General features: G+C 44.7%; 1 pseudogene; it reads left to right on the top strand.

The window, feature by feature from the left end:
• On the top strand, positions 1-24,885 carry LOC122881067 (annotated as a pseudogene).
• The last annotated feature ends 513 nt before the right edge of the window (positions 24,886-25,398 follow it).

Below are 25,398 nucleotides of genomic sequence, written 5' to 3'. Positions count from 1 at the left end.
TATATATATATATATATATTATATAGTTATATTATTGGCTTCTACTGAACCGCGTTTCAAAGGGCCTGTAAATCTTGTAGCTGCTGGAGGTGAAGCTTATTTAGCTCGACACAGTTTAATCAACAAATCATGACTTTAATCTGCAAATTACCCGGTAAGTATCAGTGTCGTGCTGTTAATAAAGACACCAAGTTTAACCGCAAAACTAAAGATGCTGCTTGGACAGATGTGAGGGTTAATAATGGCAGATTATCAATAATGGGAGACTTAACGGGAAAGAGATGATACCATTTTAATGTTTAAAACCATCTTTTCTACACCTGTGAGGTCGTTATATTTGTGTGTTTATTGGCTGTAAGTGGAAAAAGCGTCTCTTCACCACGAGATGGCGCGAAAGTCTGTCTGCCCGCGACCTGCCAATCACCCGGTAACCCGAGGCAACCGCACACACACACACACACGCGCGCGCACACAGAGGAGAGCAGCGATTGGCTGCCTCACACTCTCAACAGAAGTCACGCGCACAAACAAACTTTGTGGCAGGAGTCAAGAAAGTGCGTTTCCGGTCATAACCTTCAAAATAAAAGCTTAAGTTATAACTAGTGCGGAAAGCAGAAAAGGCTTAATGTGAGGAGGATTCCGCTGCCGGATGTTTGGCCACGTGCTGTTTTTCTGAGCCTGAAAGTTCACTTTGACCTTGGAGACAAGAAATACTCAAGGTCTCCCTAGAGTCTTGCTAGCTTTTCTACCGCTTCTCACGGTCTTCAATGTGTCAAAACATCCCAGGACCGTTGATTCTTCTTCTGGTTCTGGTTCTGGATCTGGATCTGCCTGTGGATGGTCCCCTCGACGTGTGAAGCTGCTCTTATTTTTATAAAGTATAGAAGTCTGCTGACTTCCTGTTATGTCTGGCTGCCCCCCGCTGACTCTCAGTGAGCGTGCAGACAGACACGGTCTGGATCAGACGGAGGACACGCAGACACGCAGACCGACAGACAGCCGGTCTCACCGTCACAGGCAGCGGATCACAGCCGAGCGGAGAGAGCCGAGTCCCGGTGAGTGGAACTACCGCAGCCCGCTGAGGGCTCGTTCTGTACGGATCATTTTATATTGGACAACTGTTGATGCAGCAGCGACCGTCTGTCTGTCTCTCTGTCTGCCTGTCTGTCTGTCTTTCTTCCTGTCTGTCTCTCTGTCCTTCCTGCCTGCCTGTCTGTCTGTCTGCCTGTCCTTCCTGCCTGTCTGCCTGTCTTCCTGCCTGTCTGTCTGCCTGTCTTCCTGCCTGCCTGTCTGTCTGTCCTTCCTGTCTGTCTCTCTGTCCTTCCTGCCTGCCTGTCTGTCTGTCCTTCCTGTCTGTCTCTCTGTCCTTCCTGCCTGTCTGTCTTCCTGCCTGTCTGTCCTGCCTGTCTGTCCTTCCTGCCTGTCTCTGTCTGTCTCCGTCGCTCTGTCTGTCTCTCTGCCTGTCTGTCCTTCCTGTCTGTCTCTCTGCCTGCCTGCCTGCCTGCCTGCCTGCCTGTCTGTCTGTCTTCCTGTCTCTCTGCCTGTCCTTCCTGCCTGTCTGCCTGCCTGTCTTCCTGTCTGCCTGTCTGTCTGTCTTCCTGTCCTTCCTGCCTGTCTGTCTGCCTGTCTGTCTGTCTGTCTGCCTGTCTTCCTGCCTGTCTGTCTGTCTGTCTGCCTGTCTGTCTTCCTGTCTGCCTGTCTTCCTGCCTGTCTGTCTGTCTGTCTGCCTGTCTTCCTGCCTGCCTGTCTGTCTGTCCTTCCTGTCTGTCTCTCTGTCCTTCCTGCCTGTCTGTCTTCCTGCCTGTCTGTCCTGCCTGTCTGTCCTTCCTGCCTGTCTCTGTCTGTCTCCGTCGCTCTGTCTGTCTCTCTGCCTGTCTTCCTGCCTGTCTTCCTGCCTGCCTGCCTGCCTGCCTGTCTGCCTGCCTGTCTGCCTGCCTGCCTGCCTGCCTGTCTGTCTGTCTTCCTGTCTCTCTGCCTGTCCTTCCTGCCTGTCTGCCTGCCTGTCCTTCCTGCCTGTCTGCCTGCCTGTCTGCCTGCCTGCCTGCCTGCCTGTCTTCCTGTCTGCCTGTCTGTCTGTCTTCCTGTCCTTCCTGCCTGTCTGCCTGCCTGTCTCTGTCTGTCTGTCTGAGTGAAGCCGCTGAGCATCAGCTGAACATTATATGATCAATCAATCAATCAACAGAAATGGAGTCAGTGTTTGTTGATGGTCAGACTAAACAAGCAGTTTGATGACATCACTGACAACCAAATATGGACGTATGACGTCACTGTATTGGCTATAATAATTGAATGAAAAGGTAAATTGATTAATCAGAGTCAAAGTGAGAAACCAGACGAAGAGTCAGAGACACGAACGCTGACGGAGACTCGGACGAGATGCAGCCGAGTGAAAACGGGCCTGATGTATTCACAAGGAGTTCGTTTGTTCGTATTGATCACTGATTATTAGAGTCTGCAGATCCAGAAGATCACGGTTTGTTCCTGTTTTTGAGCATTTTTTAGAACGTTTGCAGCAGAACCCTCCGTGTTCCTGCAGCTAATGACTAGTCCTGAAGCCTCCGCTCAGCCAGGTAGTGGCTCACCTGTAGTGGCCCACCTGTAGTGGCCCACCTGTAGTGGCCCACCTGTAGTGACCCACCTGGCCTCTGCGGCGGCCTGCGTCACAGTACGACTGAAGGCGGGGAATGAACGCACAAACAGGATTACAGATGATGTGAGGCGGGTCTTTAGTGTTTTTATTTTCCCAATAATCAATAAACCGCCAGCTTCAACAGGACGCACTCTGAAACCTCCTGGAGAACCCGTGAAAACCTCCGACCCGGAGCTCTCCGCTGGCCCTCGCCGGGCGTTAAAGCTTCGCTAGCTTACATTTCTAATAATAATCGTGAGTGCTTTGATTAGTGCGAGCGCCGTGGTTGGTTTGTCTCGTTGTGATCTTGCGTTTATGTAATTTTGTTCTCAGGTCTCTCTTGCAAAACAGATCTTTAACTCTTAGTGAGATTTCCTGGAACAAATGAAGCTTTAATAGCTGAGAATTACAGAACCCCCTCAACATCCTCTGACCTGGTCCCCGAAAACCTCCAGAAACAAGCTGGCTCAGACCCCTGAGTGCTGAAGACCTGCAGCTCCGTCTGCCTTTATGATCGTTTCAGCTGATTGGCTGATTTTAAAGAGCATCAAACAAGCTATTTGTAACATTAGACGATCGATCGGACCTCCTGAAGTCTGCTCGACCGATAAACCGCGATCCGTTATCGCAGGAGAAACAGAAAATCAGCAAACACTGAAGTTGCGAAAAGGGATTTTTGTCATTTTAGCTTAAAAAATGAATTAAACATTGAATCAGTTATCGAATTAATTCAGCCCCCGCCCCCCAACAGGTGACCATGTCGGTGCTCGGCCCGCCCCCCAGCAGCAGCGCCGACGCCTGCCTCAGCATCGTCCACAGCCTCATGTGCCACCGGCAGGGCGCCGAAAACGAGGGCTTCGCCAAACGGGCCATCGAGAGTCTGGTGAAGAAGCTGAAGGAGAAGAAGGACGAGCTGGACTCGCTCATCACTGCCGTCACCACCAACGGCGTCCATCCCAGCAAGTGCGTCACCATCCAGAGGACGCTGGACGGACGGCTGCAGGTAGGGACGCTCGGAGTCGAGCCACGTTTAGAGGTCTGAATTTCTGCTTTTCATGTGACAATACGTGGATGGGACAAAGGCCGGAGGTGCGTCAGTAAATGATTTGATATTTCACAATACGAATACGTGAAGATCTGCACGAAAAGTTAACCGGTAAGTTTGTTTCCAGTTTTCATTCGTTCAGAAACCTGAGTGGAAACGGTCTGATCGAAGTGTTTCCTGTCGTGTTTTCTGAGTTTCTGGAAATTTGGTTAAAATTTGAGCTCCATTTGGATGAAACTTCATGAATGATGTTTTCCTTTCCTTAACAAGCAGAGACTTTCATTTAAAGCTGCAGCGAGTAATTGATTAGTCAATCAAAATAAAATCAATCAACTATTTTGATAATCCATCGTTCGTTTCAGTCATTTTCAAGCAAAAATTCGTCAATCTGCTGGTTGCAGCTTCTCAGACGTCTCAGGTCTTCGTCATAAATCACAGCAAACTGAATATCTTTATGAAGCATTTTGAAGACGTTGATTTCAGCATTTCATTTCACAGATAAATATTCAATTAATTGAGCAAATAATCAGCTGATTAATTGATAATGTAATTAGTAATTAGTTGCAGCCGTAGTGTAATTAGATTACATTAAATTAAATTAGAAAAGGCAAAATCTTCTGAAGAAAGTTTACGTGTCCTTGCACCTAAAATTTTATAGTTGAAACATTTGAAATACTGAAAGAGGTTGAGGTTGAAGTGGCCGTCAAATTACAAATACTGACAGAAGTTGAAATAGCAGTTAAAACTGAAGTGCGCAAAGGAGTTGAAATTGTCAAAGTGATAAATTGAGCTGAAAGTGTCAGGTGAAGCGTAAGCACTAAAAGCAGTTGACGTGAATTGAATATGAGGAGTGGAAGTTACGGCCGTCAGAAGAAAAATTCTTTTAGGTGAAGACTTAAGACCTGAAAGGGTTTGAAGTGTCAGTTGAAATGTAAGCATTGAAAGCATTTCAAGTGTAAAAAAGCAAAAGAATAATAGATGAAAGCAGTTGAAGTGGCAGCTGATCAGTCACATGATCATTTCTTTCATGCCTGTCCTTTGGGTCGTATGTTTATGTCTCATTATTCCACATCAGGTCTGATATTCAGGCAGAGATTCATTCCCAGTTCTTTCTGTATTTCCTGTCTGTGTAGCTCTTGATAATGAAAGTGTAGCAGGACAGAGTGTGTCAGAGCAGCAGACTGGGTGTGCTCACAGACTGTCAGAGTAATTATCAGACCGGAGGATGTAAACATGGATCACACTTCAGACTGCTCACGACGTCACATGAGCCATGTTCGGCTCAAATTGGCTTCATATCAAACCTCCTCAAATCTGTCAAATTCCTGAAATCCTCTTGACCCAAGAAGTAATTCCTCAGGAATATTTTAAATGTTCTCAAGAACCCATGAAAACCTCATTCAGAACCCTGAAACCCTCTCAACAATCCTCTGGACCTTCTCAGGATCCTGTGGAACTGATAAGGAACTCTTCTCTAGTACCATCAACAAACTCTGAAACCTTAAAGCTAGGTAATGTTTTTCATAAGCACTTTTGTTATATTTGTTAAAATTCTCTTTACACCCAGCCAATCATTTAAATTCGGCCCCTTTGCGCATGAAAATGTGTTTTGGGGGAGGGGCTTTGGAGGGAGGCCTGAAGGGAGGGGGTGAGATTTTTTCGGTGGTATACTTTCACAATCTAGCTGTCTCTTGCTAGTTTTTACAACGTTACCTACCCTAGCTTTAAATCCCTTTAGTAACTTGTTAGATGATACATACAATATCCCGTGAAACCTCCTAATAACCACCGGAAACCTTTCCAAGAACCCCTGCACACCCCAGGAACCTCATTAAACACCCCATAGCTTCATAAGAACCCTTTGAACCTGCTCAAAAACCCCAGACTCTTCTCAAGGAACTGCAAAACCCTTTGAAGACTGCCTGGAACGTCTGTAAGAATCCTAAAACCCACTCAAGAACCCTACAACCTCTCAGAATACCACTGGAACCTCCTAAACTAACCCTGGAACATCCTCTGCTACCCCGAGAACCTTGTCAGGTTCATCTGGTGCATTCTGAAGAACCCTTTAATATCCCACTGGATCTTTTAAAATAAAGTATTTCTGATTATTAACCTATGAAACTGGGCACCACCTGGGGGCTCTATATGAACCATTTGAACCTGCCCAGAAAAACACAGACCTTTTAAAGCCCTTTGATGAATCTTTGCAACCCACTCAATAACCCTAGAACCTCTCTAAGTGCCTGTGGAACTTCCCCAAGGCATCATGCAGCCCCCAAAAGATCCTGCAGAAGCACCTCAAGAACCAATGAAGTCTCTTAATGAATCCATAGAACTACCAAAAGAATCCCTTGAAGAACATCTGCAGGTTTCACATCCAAACATTAAAACTCTAGAACGTCATTGAGTACCCCTGGAACCTCTTCAAAGTCCTGAAACCTCCCCTAGTAACCCGAAAACCTTTTCAGGTTCCTCGGCAGCATTTTTAAACCCTTGAAACCCTTTTAATAACTCATCAGATTGTCCGCTATTCTATGAAACCTCTTCAGGACACCCTGGAACCTTATCAAGAAACCCTGCACACCCCGGGTATCCTCCTTAAGTGTCCCTGGAGGTTCCATAAGAACCATTTGACACTGCCCCAAAAACCCAGACCCTTCTCAAGGACCTGTAAACATTTAAAGAATGCCTGTAGTCTCCTTGAGAACCCTGTAACCCACAGGTATAACCCTAACATCTCCTTCAGTAACCTCCTCAAGAAGTCATGCAGCCCCCCGAAGAACTTGTGGATCTTCGTCAACAACCAGTGAAGTCTTTTAATGGATCAAAGAAACCCCCTAAAAAAAAAAAACTCCTGGAACCTTCTGAAGAACCTTCAAACATCCAAACAGTAACACAAAAACTGATATAACAGTGTCATGTCGGGCAGACAGACTGAAGACTGTGTGTGAGGAGGAGGAGGAGGAGGAGGAGGAGGAAGGGCAGGCTGGCTTGTTTTGTCTGAAACACAGGAAAGGGGCTGGGTTAAGTTAAGCCAGACTGTGTGTGTGTGTGTGTGTGCAGACAGACGGGAATGTGTACACGTCTAGGACTTGTGCTTGGATCTCATACCACAGAGTTTCTACACTGTAAGAAAAGAAAATGGATCAAATCTGTTACTGAGTCCTAAAATTAAAATCAGATTTTTATGTAAAACACAAGATTTGCCAATTATGAGGAGCTGAAGTGTTTTTCCTCATTCTGGACAGATCTCAATGTTACTGGACATAGAAACTTAGGATTCTGCAGGACTCTGCAGGACTCTGAGCTGCAGCAGGTCTTCGTGGATCCTTCAGTCCTACAAACTAGTTTCAAACAGTGATTCACTAAACCAGGTTGCACCGTTAAAACTGAACAAACGTCTTGGCGAGTAAAGACTTTAGTAAATCTGTTGCTAGGAAACATCTGTAGCGCCGTCCAATCAGGAGCAGTCAGCTACGTAAACAGGAAGTGACTGCAGCATCAGGAGCTAGCATAACTTCCAAACATCACAGCTTCAGAGGCTGAAAGAGAAATCTGTAAATGTTAGTTTTATTTCTGTCTGCAGACACGCAGAAGTCTGTGTTTCAGAGTCAGCAGCATTCATACAGTTTAGAATGAGAGGAAATGTCTGACTATGCTAAGCTAACTGACGTTATTTACTCATTTAGTCAAGTGTCATCAGCATAACGTTTCATAGTTTGAGGTGTGTTGTGTTATTTCAGTGAAATGTAATTTAAAATCACCAGACTGACGTCATTATTAAACAGCGTTTATCAGGTTTCAGGTCGACCGTACTCCGTATTAACTGTTTTACTCTTCCCTCTGAACGGCTCAGATGTTAGCATGCTAACGTTAGCTGTGTCAGCTGGTTCAGTTAGCGAACAACAGCACCACCTGCAGTTAGTGGCTGTAAACATTTAGTTACAACTGATCTGCACGTGAGAACTAGTTAGTGAGCTGCGACCTGGTTTAAAGTAAAACACACAAACATCAGAGCGAGGGAAAGTCTGAACTGATGAAACCATCATCATCTTCATCATGTTCGACACTTTGTTTCTTACAATCGGGTTTTTTCTGTCTCTAAATACTAAAATACCCGTGAACCTCAGCTGCTGTTGCCATGGAGAGGAAGCATGAAAGACATCACCATGGTTACTGAATTCACCCCAAACTAATTCATCAGATTTAATCTGCTGAATTAGTTGTAGTGTAATGAACTGTGAAGCTCTGTGATTGGATGTTAGTGAAATGCACCTTGGGATGTTTTTTGCAGTGTGTGTGTGTTTTGTCTGCAGTCTTATCCCTGCCCTTCACCTGTGCACACAGAACACACTCTGCTCCGATAGTCTGCTTCACTGTGTGTGTGTGTGTGTGTGTGTGTGTGTGTGTGTGTGTATGTGTCATTGAACCCTAAAACCTTCAGACTCCTTAAACGCGTGTAAACATGATCCACCAAAGTGACGCTATTTCACCTGTTTATGAAACAAATCAACTTGTTCAAGAAATGTTCTTGAACAAAAGTGTCAGTTTGTTGATTTTAGTGTTTTTGTGTCTTCTGATGAAACATTAGTACGAGTTTAAAAATACAGACAGAAACGTGATCTTTTGCAGTGTGTTGAGGTCTGGCTGTCTCACACACACACACACATGTGAGGTCAGACATGATGTCATGGTCGTGGTTAACCCTGCATCACCTGGTACACACACACACACACAGACAGTGTTTCCGTGGTAACCTCTGCTCACCATGACTCAGTTTGTTCTCACAGAGTTTATTTAAATTTCCATGAAGGATGTTTCCTCACTGCCTGTTTGTCTGTCTCACCTGTCTGTTAAACTGTGTGTCTCTCACCTGTCTGTCTCTCTGTCTGTGTCTCACCTGTCTGTCTGTTTTGACCTGTCTGACTGTCTGCAGGTGGCAGGTAGGAAAGGTTTCCCTCACGTGATCTACGCCCGTCTGTGGCGTTGGCCCGACCTCCATAAGAACGAGCTGAAACACGTGAAGTTCTGTCAGTTTGCCTTCGACCTGAAGTACGACAGCGTGTGTGTGAACCCCTACCACTACGAGAGGGTGGCGTCCCCCGCCACCGCAGGTAAACACACACACTCTACACTAACTATATAATATGGTAATAACAATACAGGTCACCACAAGATGGCGTCGCAGGGTTCATGGTAACTCATGGGACACCCTTTACGTTGGATTGGTTATCACGTTAGCTTGTGTTTTATTTACGGTGCGTATTAGATTAATGTATCATCTTAATATGCTAATGTAAAAACTTACAAATGGGTGATGTTTGAATGTGGTAACACCGGCACAATAATATAAAATATTTGGCATTTGCTAAGTTAGCATGCTAACAAAAATAACGCATACAACTAATAAGAATACACTACAGTATTCGAGGTACGGAAGTAGTCGAGTTCAAGCCCCGCCCACTTTCTCACCTCCATACAGCTGACCAATCACTGAGTGAGGTGGGTGTGATGTCAGATTGTCGGTTTCAGAAAGTTACAGAAATGTTTGGACGCGTACCCCCCCACTCCTGACATCAGCGAGAGGGTTTCAGACCTGAAACCATCAGCATGTGGTTGGCACTGTGGGGTGCAGCGCTAGCGCGGCTTTCAGACTGTGTTTTGAATGAAATCAGGTATTGATTAGTAATGTAGAAAAACAACTGCTTGTAAAAACTGTTGCACTGACGGTAACACGGACGCAGCTTTAAACAAAGACAAACTGTGGAGACATTTTGTGTTTCACTCCGTCCTCTAAACACACACACAGTCGTGTTTCCAGCACTTCAGAGGACATTACATTGACTCACATTAATTTCCTGGATGACTCACCCTGACCTTAAACCGAGTCTTCACCCTAACATTTCATGATTTACGTTTTGTGGACTGTGTGGCGAGTCCCCACGATGACTGTGTAATCAGATTTATGTCCCCACAACGTGAGTAACACATGTCCACACACACTCACAGCAGTGTGTTTCTGAGCGTATTTAGTCCGACTCTTCATGATCACTGACTGTCTGTTCTGTCTGTGTGATTATTACATGTTATACTATATTACTACATTTCACCTTATATTTTATATCTGATACTGTATTATGTTAATATGTTATACTGTTTTATTACATTATATACTACATCATATTTCTATATTAATACAGACACTAAGTATCATCACTTCATCATAGTATGTTATTGTGGTGTTTGCTGTTACAGTAGATGGTGTCATATTACTCTTACATGTACTTATGTGTCAGACAGTACTGCAGTATTGGTATCAGCAAAGGTTGTGTGTACTGTTTGCCTTATAATTTTGAGTTTAATTGCTCTTGTACAGTTACTATTTTTATTTCTATTATTTTTATATACATTATACTTATTTATTTTGTGTTTTTCTTTTATTTATCTGTGTATGAGAGAAGGCATGTGGATCTATATGTGTGATAGCAATCGCTTCAGGATGTCGGATCAGAACACTATGTTGATGTTTAGGTGAGGATGCAGAATATCCAAACGACGACCAGCATACGGAGCTAAAGGCCAACAGTAACAGCACAATAATCTAGCGATCAGCAATTAGCCAACACAGAAATAAACAGAAAGAACAGCTAGCAAAAGTAGCAATACAACTCTCAGACTTTGACAAGCTGGCAGCTAGCTCTGAGTAGAACAATGGCTAAATACAAACACCAACAGTGTAAAACATGAACATGAACGAATATTCAACTCGCGGTTTTCATAGACGCACAAACCGATGAACATCGGCGAGTTGAATCCTGCCGTCTCTCTCAGTGCTGCGTTCGCAGGCACACGCAGTGTGCTTCTGCAACACCTGCATTTCCCCACTGAGGATCAATAAAGTCTCATCTTGTCTTATCAGTTGTTTGATACCCCTAACGCTCCTCGTCCTGACCCCTGTCTTCCTTCAGGTCCTCAGTCTCTGATAAAGGAGGAGTTCATGCAGGACTGTCTGCAGATCGACCTGCCCCCCCACAGTGACCCCTACAACCAGCCCCGCCCTGTCAGCATGTATCCCAGCATGCCCCTCTCTCCTCCAGGTCAGACTGTCAGTCAAATGTATTTGATTTCATATTTAAATCAAACGTTTTGTCTCTTGACGTCCTGCTGTCTCTCCTGCAGGCAGCAGCTCCATGACGGCAGCAGCTCTGGCAGCTGGCGGCGGCGGCGGCGGCGTTAGCTGCGGTAGGAGCGTCGGTGGGGGTGTTGGTGTTGGCAGTGAGGGCCCCGGCCTCCTTCAGATCGCCCTGCCTCAGAACCACGGGGGCCACGCCTCCCCACCTCACCCGAACCCCCTCACACGCCCCAGCCTCCTCACCCTCCCACCCCCACCTCCCCACATCAGCAGAGCCCCGAGTACAGCAGCCCCCCCAAAACTGGTACTGTACCTGTACTGCTACACACACCTGTACTTTACTGAAGTACACCTGAGATAAACTGTGGGGATGTTTGTAGTACAGCTGTGTGGTGGGGTCAGGATCAAGAGTACCAGTAGTACAAATGATAGAAGTGGTACTAAAAGTAGTAGTAGTTAGGAATAGTAGCAGTATTATTAGTAGCAGTATCAGAAACAGTAATAGTAGTAGTTATAGCAGTTCCAGTAGCAGCTGCAGTATGAGTAGTAGCAGTTAATACAAGCAGTAGTAGTAGTAATAGTAGAACTAGTAATACGAGCAGTAATAGTAGCAGTAGTAGTTGCAGTAGCAACAGTAGTAGTGGAGCAGCAGTAGTACTAGTAGCATTAGCAGAAGTAGTAGCAGTAACAGTATCAATAGCAGCAACAATAGCATTAGCAGCAGTAGTAGTAGTAGCAGTAGTAGCAGCTGTAGGAATGATAACAGCAGCATTAGTAGAAGCACGGTCTGTAGAAGTTGCAGTAGTAACAGTAAGAGTACCAGTATTATAGTAATAGTAGTAGTAACAGTGGTAGTAGCAGGAACATTAGCAGTAGCTGTAGTAGTCCTACAGTAGTAGTAGTAGTAGTAGAACCAGAAGTAGAAGTAGTACTGCAGTAAATGTAGTGGTATGAGACAGATACTGACCCATGTTCTGTGTGTCTCTGCAGCCACCTGGCCAGGTAACAGCCCCGCCCCCTACAGCCCTGCAGGACCTCAACAGAGTGGGCGGAGCCTCCAGCAGGCTCCATTACATAATCATCACCATGCCCCCAACACTCACTTCTGTATGACATCATGTGACCGTCCATGTGAAATATCAAACTAAAGTACTGCAGTAGTAGTACTTTACTGTAGTACTGTGCAGTGGTACATCGTACTGAGTCTAAGTGTTTGTTCCTGCAGGGTCCCAGCATCACAGTACTGCTCCATATCCACAACCAGTGTCCAACCACCCAGGTATGAAATCTGTCCAAAAATGTCGTAATTTTCCCAAAAATGTCACTTTGTCCCCTGTCTCTGGTAGACTGTTTCACTTAGGTCCTGTCTCACTGTCCCTGTTTGACTCTCACTTTTACCTCAGTCTCTGTTTAACTGTCTCACTTTGTCCCCTGTCTCTCAGGTCCAGAATTCTGGTGCTCCATCTCGTACTTTGAGTTGGACGTTCAGGTCGGAGAGATGTTTAAGGTCCAGTCCAGCTGTCCTCTGGTGACGGTGGACGGTTATGTGGATCCTTCAGGAGGAGACCGTTTCTGTTTGGGACAGCTGAGTAACGTCCACCGCACCGCCACCAGCCACCGTGCCAGGTGACCAGTCTGACCAGTCTGACCAGTAACAGTACTGGTGAGGAGGTGTATGTAGTGATGAAATGGAGTCTGAGTTAAAGTGTGGGGGGAAACTTAAACACGCGCCCACTTCACCACCCTGTCTTCTTCCTTTATCTCTTATGTACAATTATTTATTTGACCTTCGTTCTTCCTCTGCGTGTTATTTTCCTGCAGACTCCACATTGGTCGTGGGGTTCAGCTGGAGTGTCGGGGGGAAGGAGACGTCTGGATGCGTTGCCTTAGCGACCACTCGGTGTTCGTCCAGAGTTTATACCTGGATCGAGAGGCGGGCCGAGCACCGGGGGACGGAGTTCATAAGATCTACCCGGGAGCTTATATCAAGGTGAGTGTGTCGATATGCAGACGACACTCTGCTGTGCGTCTCTGTAGAAAGAACCATCTGAAGTCTTTGTTTGTATCCAAGCAGCAGACACAGAAATATATCCTTTGGACGTTTTATGGATTATTATTATATTGTATTGTAGTTATTGTTATTGTGTGTTCAGATTTGACTGAGTTATGACTCAGAGGAGTGTGGTTGCGACTCAAACTGCACCAGTCTTACTCTTATACCCTTTTTACACCAAAATTAGCACGTATATGCAGCTTTTTTAAAACGCGGGTAAACCTGCTAAAATAGGCGATTGACTCCTTTCACACCCCCAATAGACGAGTTTGCCTTTTCTGTTTTACTGATGTGTTGGTGTGCGCCGGAAAACAGAGTTAGCAAACAGTAGAAAGTAGCATGGAGGCCAATGACAATGTTACGGTGGTTGCTGTTTGTAGCCTACAGACTGTATAAAAATAAGGTGTAGCTGCGATGTTTCTGGTTAGCAGCACCGTGCTGGGCAGGTGACGGGTGTGTTTACGGTGTTTGTGTGCTCTGAAAGACGTCACAGCGCGGATATAAAGTCATAGCTGACGGACTGTTAGCCTAGCATGCTAATACTACATAAACATATGGATGAGATGTTTTTAGACATCCGCAGATAGAAACAGATGAAAGAGTCGCACCGGAAAAGGGGCGAAAATTAGCACGTCCACCCGGTTGTCATGTTTCCATCACTGCTGATCAGAGTAAATATAGTATAAATACCCGCTGCTACTGCCACGTCGTTTGACCCGGGAGCGAAGCCGATTGTACCCTTTCACACTGAAGACAAAAGCCAGATGTTCGCGGGTTTTTTCTCCAGTGTAAAAGGGGTATAAGTGTTTTAAAGTGTCTGAATCTCCTCCATGAGCTGTGTGTCACTGCTGCAGCTCCATCTGCTGACAAACTACAATAACTAACTTCTTGCTGTTTTTATAACACCTGCATGCACCTGTCCCTTTCACCTCACACAGTATCTTTGCCTCACCTGTCTCCAATTTAAATAAAGACATTTATTTAAATGAATTTCCCCAGGGTGACTAATAAAGTACTTACTTGTTGAAAAATGTACATTCTTTTGATCTGAAGACTGTTCTGCATGCTTCATCTACCCCCTCACCTGTCTGTCTCTCACCTGGCTGTGTCTCTCTCCAGGTATTTGACCTGAGGCAGTGTCACAGACAGATGCAGCAGCAGGCGGCAGCAGCTCAGGCAGCGGTAGTGACTCAGGCAGCAGCAGTTGTCGGTGCGATTCCCGGGCCGAACAGCGTGGGGGGGGTCGCTTCTGCTGTCAGTGAGTATCACCTGTCTCTCTCTCTGTTGGGTGTCAGTATGGAAGCTCTGGGCTGCAGCAGGTAACATTAGCAGTAAGAAATCTGTGTAATCTATCAGAGAGACAGCTTCAATCAGACTGACTGCATTCAGAGAGCACAGGGCCACCTGCTGGACAGACCTGAGACATTGATAACATCCAGCCACTAGATGACGCACTCCCCCTCCCATCCTCCATTACTTTCCAGTGGTTCCCAGTTTGTTGCACAACCTGCATATTTCATGGTTGAGTGGAGTGAGACTCAGACTCAGTCATATCAAGAGTGAGTAATGAATTAATTTAGCAACATGTAGCTATACATTAGCTATATATAATTTAGGCTACTTTGTGTGGTGGTGTTTCGTGTAATGTTATCTATGGTAATCTGAGGATATGGCTAGCTAGTTTTAGGTAACCCTTTTCCCCCATCATTTAATAATTATAGGGGCCCTATATTCCAACACTTACTGAAAATGACATTTCAGTCATCCTTACACTATAAGACATTAGCTAAATATTTACTTTTTGATCCAATCAGAATACAGTACAGTGCATTAACACCCACAGCGCTCCACATTAGACAGACAGCTACAGTAAATGTTGCCGTTAGCTAGTGTTAGCATAGTGTTGACCTAACATGTCATGATGTAGTGTTATTATGTAGTGTCATGTAATGTCATCATGTAATATCATGTAGTGTCGTCATGCAGTGTCATGTAGTGTCGTCATGCAGTGTCATGTAGTGTCGTCATGTAGTGTCATCATGCAGTGCCATGAAGTGTCATGTAGTGTCGTCATGTAATGTCATGATGTAGTGTCATGCAGTGTCGTCATGTAATGTCATGTAGTGTCATCGTGCAGTGTCATGTAGTGTCGTCGTGCAGTGCCATGTAGTGTCGTCATGCAGTGTCATGTAGTGTCATCATGTAGTGTCATCATGTAGTGTCATGTAGTGTCGTCATGCAGTGTCATGTAGTGTCATCATGTAGTGTCATGTAGTGTCATCATGCAGTGTCATGTAGTGTCATCGTGCAGTGTCATGTAGTGTCGTCGTGCAGTGCCATGTAGTGTCGTCATGCAGTGTCATGTAATGTCATGTAGTGTCGTCGTGCAGTGTCATGTAGTGTCGTCGTGCAGTGCCATGTAGTGTCGTCATGCAGTGTCATGTAGTGTCATCATGTAGTGTCGTCATGCAGTGTCATGTAGTGTCATCATGTAGTGTCATCATGTAGTGTCATGTAGTGTCGTCATGCAGTGTCATGTAGTGTCATCATGTAGTGTCATGTAGTGTCATCATGCAGTGTCATGTAGTGTCATGTAGTGTCGTCATGTAGTGTCATGTAGTGTCATCATGCAGTGTCATGTAGTGTCATGTAGTGTCGTCATGTAGTGTCATCATGTAGTGCCATGTAGTGTCGTCATGTAGTGTCGTCATGTAGTGTCATGTAGTGTCATCATGCAGTGTCATGTAGTGTCATGTAGTGTCGTCATGTAGTGTCATGTAGTGTCGTCATGTAGTGTCATGTAGTGTCGTCATGTAGTGTCATGTAGTGTCATGTAGTGTCGTCATGTAGTGTCATGTAGTGTCATGTAGTGTCGTCATGTAGTGTCATGTAGTGTCGTCATGCAGTGCCATGCAGTGTCATGCAGTGTCATCATGCAGTGTCATCATGCAGTGCCATGTAGTGTCATGTAGTGTCGTCATGTAATGTCATGATGTAGTGTCATGTAGTGTCATGCAGTGTCATGTAGTGTCATCATGCAGTGTCATGTAGTGTCGTCATGTAGTGTCGTCATGTAGTGTCGTCATGTAGTGTCATCATGTAGTGTCGTCATGTAGTGTCATGTAGTGTCGTCATGTAGTGTCGTCATGTAGTGTCATCATGCAGTGTCATGTAGTGTCGTCATGCAGTGCCATGTAGTGTCATCATGTACTGTCATCATGTAGTGTCATGTAGTGTCGTCATGTAGTGTCGTCATGTAGTGTCGTCATGTAGTGTCATCATGTAGTGTCGTCATGTAGTGCCATGTAGTGTCATGTAGTGTCGTCATGTAGTGTCGTCATGTAGTGTCATCATGTAGTGCCATGTAGTGTCGTCATGTAGTGTCGTCATGTAGTGTCATCATGTAGTGTCGTCATGTAGTGCCATGTAGTGTCATGTAGTGTCGTCATGTAGTGTCGTCATGTAGTGTCATCATGTAGTGCCATGTAGTGTCGTCATGTAGTGTCATCATGTAGTGCCATGTAGTGCCATCATGTAGTGCCATGTAGTGTCATCATGTAGTGTCATGTAGTGTCATCATGCAGTGCCATGTAGTGCCATCATGTAGTGCCATGTAGTGTCGTCATGTAGTGTCATCATGCAGTGCCATGTAGTGCCATCATGTAGTGCCATGTAGTGTCGTCATGTAGTGCCATGTAGTGTCGTCATGTAGTGTCATCATGCAGTGCCATGTAGTGCCATCATGTAGTGCCATGTAGTGTCGTCATGTAGTGTCATCATGCAGTGCCATGTAGTGCCATCATGTAGTGCCATGTAGTGTCGTCATGTAGTGTCATCATGCAGTGTCATGTAGTGTCGTCATGTAGTGTCATGTAGTGTCATGTAGTGTCGTCATGTAGTGTCATGTAGTGTCGTCATGTAGTGTCGTCATGTAGTGTCATGTAGTGTCATCATGCAGTGTCATGTAGTGCCATGTAGTGCCATCATGTAGTGCCATGTAGTGTCGTCATGTAGTGTCATCATGCAGTGCCATGTAGTGCCATCATGTAGTGCCATGTAGTGTCGTCATGTAGTGTCATCATGCAGTGCCATGTAGTGCCATCATGTAGTGCCATGTAGTGTCGTCATGTAGTGTCATCATGCAGTGTCATGTAGTGTCGTCATGTAGTGTCATGTAGTGTCGTCATGTAGTGTCATGTAGTGTCGTCATGTAGTGTCGTCATGTAGTGTCATGTAGTGTCATCATGCAGTGTCATGTAGTGTCATGTAGTGTCATGTAGTGTCATGTAGTGTCGTCATGTAGTGTCATGTAGTGTCGTCATGTAGTGTCATGTAGTGTCATGTAGTGTCGTCATGTAGTGTCATGTAGTGTCATGTAGTGTCGTCATGTAGTGTCATGTAGTGTCATGTAGTGTCGTCATGCAGTGCCATGCAGTGTCATGTAGTGTCATCATGCAGTGTCATCATGCAGTGCCATGTAGTGTCATGTAGTGTCGTCATGTAATGTCATGATGTAGTGTCATGTAGTGTCGTCATGTAGTGTCATGCAGTGTCATGTAGTGTCATCATGCAGTGTCATGTAGTGTCGTCATGTAGTGTCGTCATGTAGTGTCATCATGTAGTGCCATGTAGTGTCATGCAGTGTCGTCATGTAGTGTCATCATGCAGTGTCATGTAGTGTCGTCATGCAGTGCCATGTAGTGTCATCATGTACTGTCATCATGTAGTGTCATGTAGTGTCGTCATGTAGTGTCGTCATGTAGTGTCATGTAGTGTCATGTAGTGTCATCATGCAGTGTCATGTAGTGTCGTCATGTAGTGTCATGTAGTGTCGTCATGTAGTGTCATGTAGTGTCATCATGTAGTGTCATGTAGTGTCATGTAGTGTCGTCATGTAGTGTCATGTAGTGTCGTCATGCAGTGCCATGCAGTGTCATGTAGTGTCGTCATGCAGTGCCATGCAGTGTCATGTAGTGTCATCATGCAGTGTCATCATGCAGTGCCATGTAGTGTCATGTAGTGTCGTCATGTAGTGTCATGCAGTGTCATGTAGTGTCATGTAGTGTCGTCATGTAGTGTCATGTAGTGTCATCATGTAGTGTCATGTAGTGTCATGTAGTGTCGTCATGTAGTGTCATGTAGTGTCGTCATGCAGTGCCATGCAGTGTCATGTAGTGTCATCATGCAGTGTCATCATGCAGTGTCATGTAGTGTCATCATGCAGTGTCATCATGCAGTGCCATGTAGTGTCATGTAGTGTCGTCATGTAGTGTCATGCAGTGTCATGTAGTGTCATCATGCAGTGTCATGTAGTGTCGTCATGTAGTGTCATGTAGTGTCGTCATGCAGTGTCATGTAGTGTCATCATGTAGTGTCATGTAGTGTCATCATGCAGTGTCATGTAGTGTCATCGTGCAGTGTCATGTAGTGTCGTCGTGCAGTGCCATGTAGTGTCGTCATGCAGTGTCATGTAATGTCATGTAGTGTCGCTGTGCAGTGTCATGTAGTGTCGCTGCGTGCAGTGCCATGTAGTGTCGTCATGCAGTGTCATGTAGTGTCATCATGTAGTGTCATCATGTAGTGTCATGTAGTGTCGTCATGCAGTGTCATGTAGTGTCATCATGTAGTGTCATGTAGTGTCATCATGCAGTGTCATGTAGTGTCATGTAGTGTCGTCATGTAGTGTCATGTAGTGTCATCATGCAGTGTCATGTAGTGTCATGTAGTGTCGTCATGTAGTGTCATCATGTAGTGCCATGTAGTGTCGTCATGTAGTGTCGTCATGTAGTGTCATGTAGTGTCATGTAGTGTCATGTAGTGTCATCATGCAGTGTCATGTAGTGTCATGTAGTGTCGTCATGTAGTGTCATGTAGTGTCGTCATGTAGTGTCATGTAGTGTCATGTAGTGTCATGTAGTGTCGTCATGTAGTGTCATGTAGTGTCGTCATGCAGTGTCATGCAGTGTCATCATGCAGTGTCATCATGCAGTGCCATGTAGTGTCATGTAGTGTCGTCATGTAATGTCATGATGTAGTGTCATGTAGTGTCGTCATGTAGTGTCATGCAGTGTCATGTAGTGTCATCATGCAGTGTCATGTAGTGTCGTCATGTAGTGTCGTCATGTAGTGTCGTCATGTAGTGTCGTCATGTAGTGTCGTCATGCAGTGTCATGTAGTGTCGTCATGCAGTGCCATGTAGTGTCATCATGTACTGTCATCATGTAGTGTCATGTAGTGTCGTCATGTAGTGTCGTCATGTAGTGTCATCATGTAGTGTCGTCATGTAGTGTCGTCATGTAGTGTCGTCATGTAGTGTCATCATGTAGTGCCATGTAGTGTCGTCATGTAGTGTCGTCATGTAGTGTCATCATGTAGTGTCGTCATGTAGTGCCATGTAGTGTCGTCATGTAGTGTCGTCATGTAGTGTCATCATGTAGTGCCATGTAGTGTCGTCATGTAGTGTCATCATGTAGTGCCATGTAGTGCCATCATGTAGTGCCATGTAGTGTCATCATGTAGTGTCATGTAGTGTCATCATGCAGTGCCATGTAGTGCCATCATGTAGTGCCATGTAGTGTCGTCATGTAGTGTCATCATGCAGTGCCATGTAGTGCCATCATGTAGTGCCATGTAGTGTCGTCATGTAGTGTCATCATGCAGTGTCATGTAGTGTCGTCATGTAGTGTCATGTAGTGTCGTCATGTAGTGTCATGTAGTGTCGTCATGTAGTGTCATGTAGTGTCATCATGCAGTGTCATGTAGTGTCGTCATGTAGTGTCATGTAGTGTCGTCATGTAGTGTCATGTAGTGTCGTCATGTAGTGTCATGTAGTGTCATGTAGTGTCGTCATGTAGTGTCATGTAGTGTCATGTAGTGTCGTCATGCAGTGCCATGCAGTGTCATGTAGTGTCATCATGCAGTGTCATCATGCAGTGTCATCATGCAGTGCCATGTAGTGTCATGTAGTGTCGTCATGTAATGTCATGATGTAGTGTCATGTAGTGTCGTCATGTAGTGTCATGCAGTGTCATGTAGTGTCATCATGCAGTGTCATGTAGTGTCGTCATGTAGTGTCGTCATGTAGTGTCATCATGTAGTGCCATGTAGTGTCATGCAGTGTCGTCATGTAGTGTCATCATGCAGTGTCATGTAGTGTCGTCATGCAGTGCCATGTAGTGTCATCATGTACTGTCATCATGTAGTGTCATGTAGTGTCGTCATGTAGTGTCGTCATGTAGTGTCGTCATGTAGTGTCATGTAGTGTCATGTAGTGTCATCATGCAGTGTCATGTAGTGTCATGTAGTGTCATGTAGTGTCGTCATGTAGTGTCATGTAGTGTCGTCATGTAGTGTCATGTAGTGTCGTCATGTAGTGTCATGTAGTGTCGTCATGTAGTGTCATGTAGTGTCGTCATGCAGTGCCATGCAGTGTCATGTAGTGTCATCATGCAGTGTCATCATGCAGTGCCATGTAGTGTCATGTAGTGTCGTCATGTAGTGTCATGCAGTGTCATGTAGTGTCATGTAGTGTCGTCATGTAGTGTCATGTAGTGTCATCATGTAGTGTCATGTAGTGTCATGTAGTGTCGTCATGCAGTGCCATGCAGTGTCATGTAGTGTCATCATGCAGTGTCATCATGCAGTGTCATGTAGTGTCATCATGCAGTGTCATCATGCAGTGCCATGTAGTGTCATGTAGTGTCGTCATGTAGTGTCATGCAGTGTCATGTAGTGTCATCATGCAGTGTCATGTAGTGTCGTCATGTAGTGTCGTCATGTAGTGTCATCATGCAGTGTCATGTAGTGTCGTCATGCAGTGCCATGTAGTGTCATCATGTACTGTCATCATGTAGTGTCATGTAGTGTCATGTAGTGTCGTCATGTAGTGTCGTCATGTAGTGTCATCATGTAGTGCCATGTAGTGTCGTCATGTAGTGTCATCATGTAGTGCCATGTAGTGTCATCATGTAGTGCCATGTAGTGCCATCATGCAGTGCCATGTAGTGCCATCATGTAGTGCCATGTAGTGTCATCATGTAGTGTCATCATGCAGTGCCATGTAGTGCCATCATGTAGTGCCATGTAGTGTCGTCATGTAGTGTCATCATGTAGTGCCATGTAGTGTCGTCATGTAGTGTCATGTAGTGTCATCATGTAGTGTCATGTAGTGTCATCATGTAGTGTCATGTAGTGTCATGTAGTGTCATGTAGTGTCGTCATGTAGTGTCATGTAGTGTCGTCATGCAGTGCCATGTAGTGCCGTCATGTAGTGCCATGTAGTGTCGTCATGTAGTGTCATGTAGTGTCATCATGTAGTGTCATGTAGTGTCATGCAGTGCCATGTAGTGCCATCATGTAGTGTCATGTAGTGTCGTCATGTAGTGTCATCATGCAGTGCCATGTAGTGCCGTCATGTAGTGCCATGTAGTGTCGTCATGTAGTGTCATGTAGTGTCATCATGTAGTGTCATGTAGTGTCATGTAGTGTCATCATGTAGTGTCATGTAGTGTCATCATGTAGTGTCATGCAGTGTCGTCATGTAGTGCCATCATGCAGTGCCATGTAGTGCCATCATGTAGTGTCATGTAGTGTCATGTAGTGTCATCATGCAGTGTCATGTAGTGTCGTCATGTAGTGTCATCATGCAGTGCCATGTAGTGTCGTCATGTAGTGTCATCATGTAGTGTCATGCAGTGTCGTCATGTAGTGCCATCATGTAGTGTCATGTAGTGTCATCATGCAGTGTCATGTAGTGTCGTCATGTAGTGTCATGTAGTGTCATCATGTAGTGTCATCATGTAGTGTCATGCAGTGTCATGTAGTGTCATCATGCAGTGTCATGTAGTGTCGTCATGTAGTGTCGTCATGTAGTGTCGTCATGTAGTGTCGTCATGTAGTGTCATCATGTAGTGTCATGCAGTGTCATGTAGTGTCATCATGCAGTGTCATGCAGTGTCATGTAGTGTCGTCATGTAGTGTCGTCATGTAGTGTCGTCATGTAGTGTCATGCAGTGTCATGTAGTGTCATCATGTAGTGTCGTCATGCAGTGCCATGCAGTGTCATGCAGTGCCATGCAGTGTCATGCAGTGTCATCATGCAGTGTCATGTAGTGTCATCATGTAATGTCATCATGTAGTGTCGTCATGTAGTGTCATCATGTAGTGTCGTCATGCAGTGCCATGCAGTGTCATGCAGTGCCATGCAGTGTCATGTAGTGTCATCATGCAGTGTCATGTAGTGTCGTCATGTAGTGCCATCATGTAGTGTCGTCATGTAGTGCCATCATGTAGTGTCGTCATGTAGTGTCATCATGCAGTCATGCAGTGTCATCATGCAGTGTCATCGTGCAGTGTCATGTAGTGTCATGTATTGTCATGCAGTGTCATGTATTGTCATGCAGTGTCATGCAGTGTCATGCAGTGTCATGCAGTGTCATGTAGTGTCATGTAGTGTCATGTAGTGTCATGCAGTGTCATGTAGTGTCATGTAGTGTCATGCAGTGTCATGTAGTGTCATGCAGTGTCGTCGTGCAGTGTCATGTAGTGTCATGTAGTGTCATGCAGTGTCATGTAGTGTCATGTAGTGTCATGCAGTGTCATGCAGTGTCGTCATGCAGTGTCATGTAGTGTCATGTAGTGTCATGCAGTGTCATGTAGTGTCATGCAGTGTCATGTAGTGTCATGCAGTGTCATGCAGTGTCATGTAGTGTCATGCAGTGTCATGTAGTGTCATGTAGTGTCATGCAGTGTCATGTAGTGTCATGTAGTGTCATGCAGTGTCATGTAGTGTCATGTAGTGTCATGCAGTGTCGTCATGCAGTGTCATGTAGTGTCATGCAGTGTCGTCATGCAGTGTCATGTAGTGTCATGTATTGTCATGCAGTGTCGTCGTGCAGTGTCATGCAGTGTCATGTAGTGTCATCATGCAGTGTCATGCAGTGTCATGCATGGGAGATGTGCTTTACAGTCTGTAACGACACGTCAGATGTGACAAAACTCAAAGATGGGTTGACCTAGAAGAATTAGAGAGTTAGTGGATTTTCACTCCGTCCCGATTTAACAAAATAAAAACAAATAAAATCTTAAATTGCGTTTATTAATATTTGAAGTGCTTATTTTTACATAAAAACTGACCCGTGATTCCTGTCCCGCTCGCTCACGTTGACTTTGTTTCCTGCCCCGTGATGAAAGTGAAATTGACTCCCATCCTGCGGGAATCCCGAAAAAATGTCAGCCTTTATTAAGAATACGACCCGTGCGTTGTTATTGTGTATCAGACTGTTGAGTGAAGCTGTGACTTCCTGTCTCCCTCCAGGTGTGTGTTCGGCAGCAGGTCTGGGTGTGGACGACCTGCGCAGGTTGTGTATCGTGCGTCTGAGCTTCGTTAAAGGTTGGGGGTGTGATTACCCGCGTCAGAGCATCAAGGACACCCCCTGCTGGCTGGAGGTTCACCTGCACAGAGCGCTGCAGCTGCTCGACCAGGTGCTGCACACACTGCCGCCGCGAGAACACGCACTCTGACACACTGCAACAGGTGTGTTTGTGTTTACTCTGTCGGCTGCAGGTGGGGGGTGTTTAGCTCACAGGACAGCCAATCACAGCAGATGATTCGTCCACAGCTGAAAACAAGAGAAAAGAAGCTGTAACATGTTTAGAAGACGTCACCTAAACCTTCTACCTGACACCACCTGACTGTCAGGATTCTTAAGCTCCGCCCACCCCGTCCTCCTCCACACAGGTGAAAACAAACACACCACAGCTCATTGGTCGCTTCAGAAAGGCTTCAGACAATCAGCCAACCACAGCATCACATCCCTCCTGTCAGTCAATGAGTTTCCATGGATACCAGCATCACATTAAAGGGTCAGTTCACACAAATCATAAATCCTCTCCTCCCTTCAGTGTTATCTCTCCTTTATTTGTCTTTCCAGATTTCTGTCTCTCTTTTTTAAAGATAATAATTATTCATCATTAAACGTGATATTTCTGCTTTATTTCAACAACGTCAGGCAGAGGTTGGTTAATGAAATGTTACTGATATGAGCATCAGGTGAACTCTTTACTGAATCATTAAACAAAGAAGCTCACTGCATTAAAAACTCAAGCACAGATCGCAGAGGCCATTTCAGTATCTGCACTGGACCAGTAACTGCTCTTTGTCTCCATGTCTGATTGTGCTCTTTGACCTGTGGAGTTCCTCAGGGGTCGATTCTGGGTCCTGTCTTATTCTCCATTTAGGACACATTATCCATCAGTCTGTCTCTTATGGTTGCTTTGCTGATGATGTCCAGGTATTTAGAAAACCTGGGGGAACTTGTCCTGGATGTCTGCGGTTTTCTGCAGCTTTTGTCTCGCTCTCACCTGTCACTTGATTTAAATTATGTTTCTGTATTTGTGGTGAACTGACCCTTTACCCCATAATCAAAAATACATATTTTTCAGAAACAGATTTGTTGTGAGCAGTTTCATGTAGGAACTATTTTCTTTCTACCAATAGTTCCCATATGAAACTGCTCACAACAAGGTCTGTGGATTATCTTCAGTAACCGGGTCAGGATTTCTGGAAAAAGACGTTGCTGTTTCGTTTTTCAAATGTATTTTTGGCGCTTTGAGCTCCACAAGCCGAGCGCCATTTAGTCCCATTATATTCATACAATGCAGACATCTCCACGGCCGATATCTCCAAAACTCTGCAGCTCGCACCAAAACTATCCAGATGGATAAACAGCTCTACAGGTAAGAGGAGAAATATGTAGTTTTGATTCTGGGGTGAACTGTCCCTTTAACATGACGTTGAAAGTCTAATGATTATTTATTTTTATTGATTATCTACCAAAGATTCATTTCCTGTTCTTGATGACATCATATCCTGTTTACTTTGTGATTCAGATTATTTATTCTGTCATCAGGTTTTTTCTCATCTTTTTTTTATCACGTTATATTTTAAAGGCTTTTATACTGAAAGGGTCTAAAACTGAAACATCTGCTGTTTATTGAAAATTAAACTTTTCTGACAAAAACAATCAGCTTCTTCTTCTGGGTCTTTATTTCTTTCTGGTTTCTGCAGCTCAGTGTTTGCTCAAAGGCACTCTGGCTGTTCAACACATATATTAGTTAATAATAAAAATAATCTATAAATGAATCAACTTAATCTCAGTTTATATTTATTCTTTGACTTTTGACTTTAGTCTCTGAATTAGAAGATTTTTCCCAGAATTTTTACTTTGACTTTATTATTATAATTATTATTATGGAATCTGCCTTCCACATAGGACACTTGCACATAGGTCCAGTCCTATGCTAAGCTTTGTGGGCCAATAGTCCTGATGGTGGCGCTACAGCAACAGTCTACAGTTTAAAATGTTGAAAATTCATAACAAATCAGTCGTACGTGCTACCACTTAGCAACTTCAACCAAAATGTAGCCCAGTTTAGCAGAAATGTTCAGATGATAGTATTTTGAATTCTATCCTCATGTAAACTATTGCAGTCAATGAAAATGGAGCCTCTTCAAACACTGGTTTGTCATTTATGGA

The sequence above is a fragment of the Siniperca chuatsi genome, linkage group LG9 (genome assembly GCF_020085105.1).
Source record: "Siniperca chuatsi isolate FFG_IHB_CAS linkage group LG9, ASM2008510v1, whole genome shotgun sequence".
Lineage (NCBI taxonomy): Eukaryota > Metazoa > Chordata > Actinopteri > Centrarchiformes > Sinipercidae > Siniperca > Siniperca chuatsi.
Note: the sequence above shows the minus strand (reverse complement) of the source record. Positions and strands in the feature narration are given on the sequence as shown.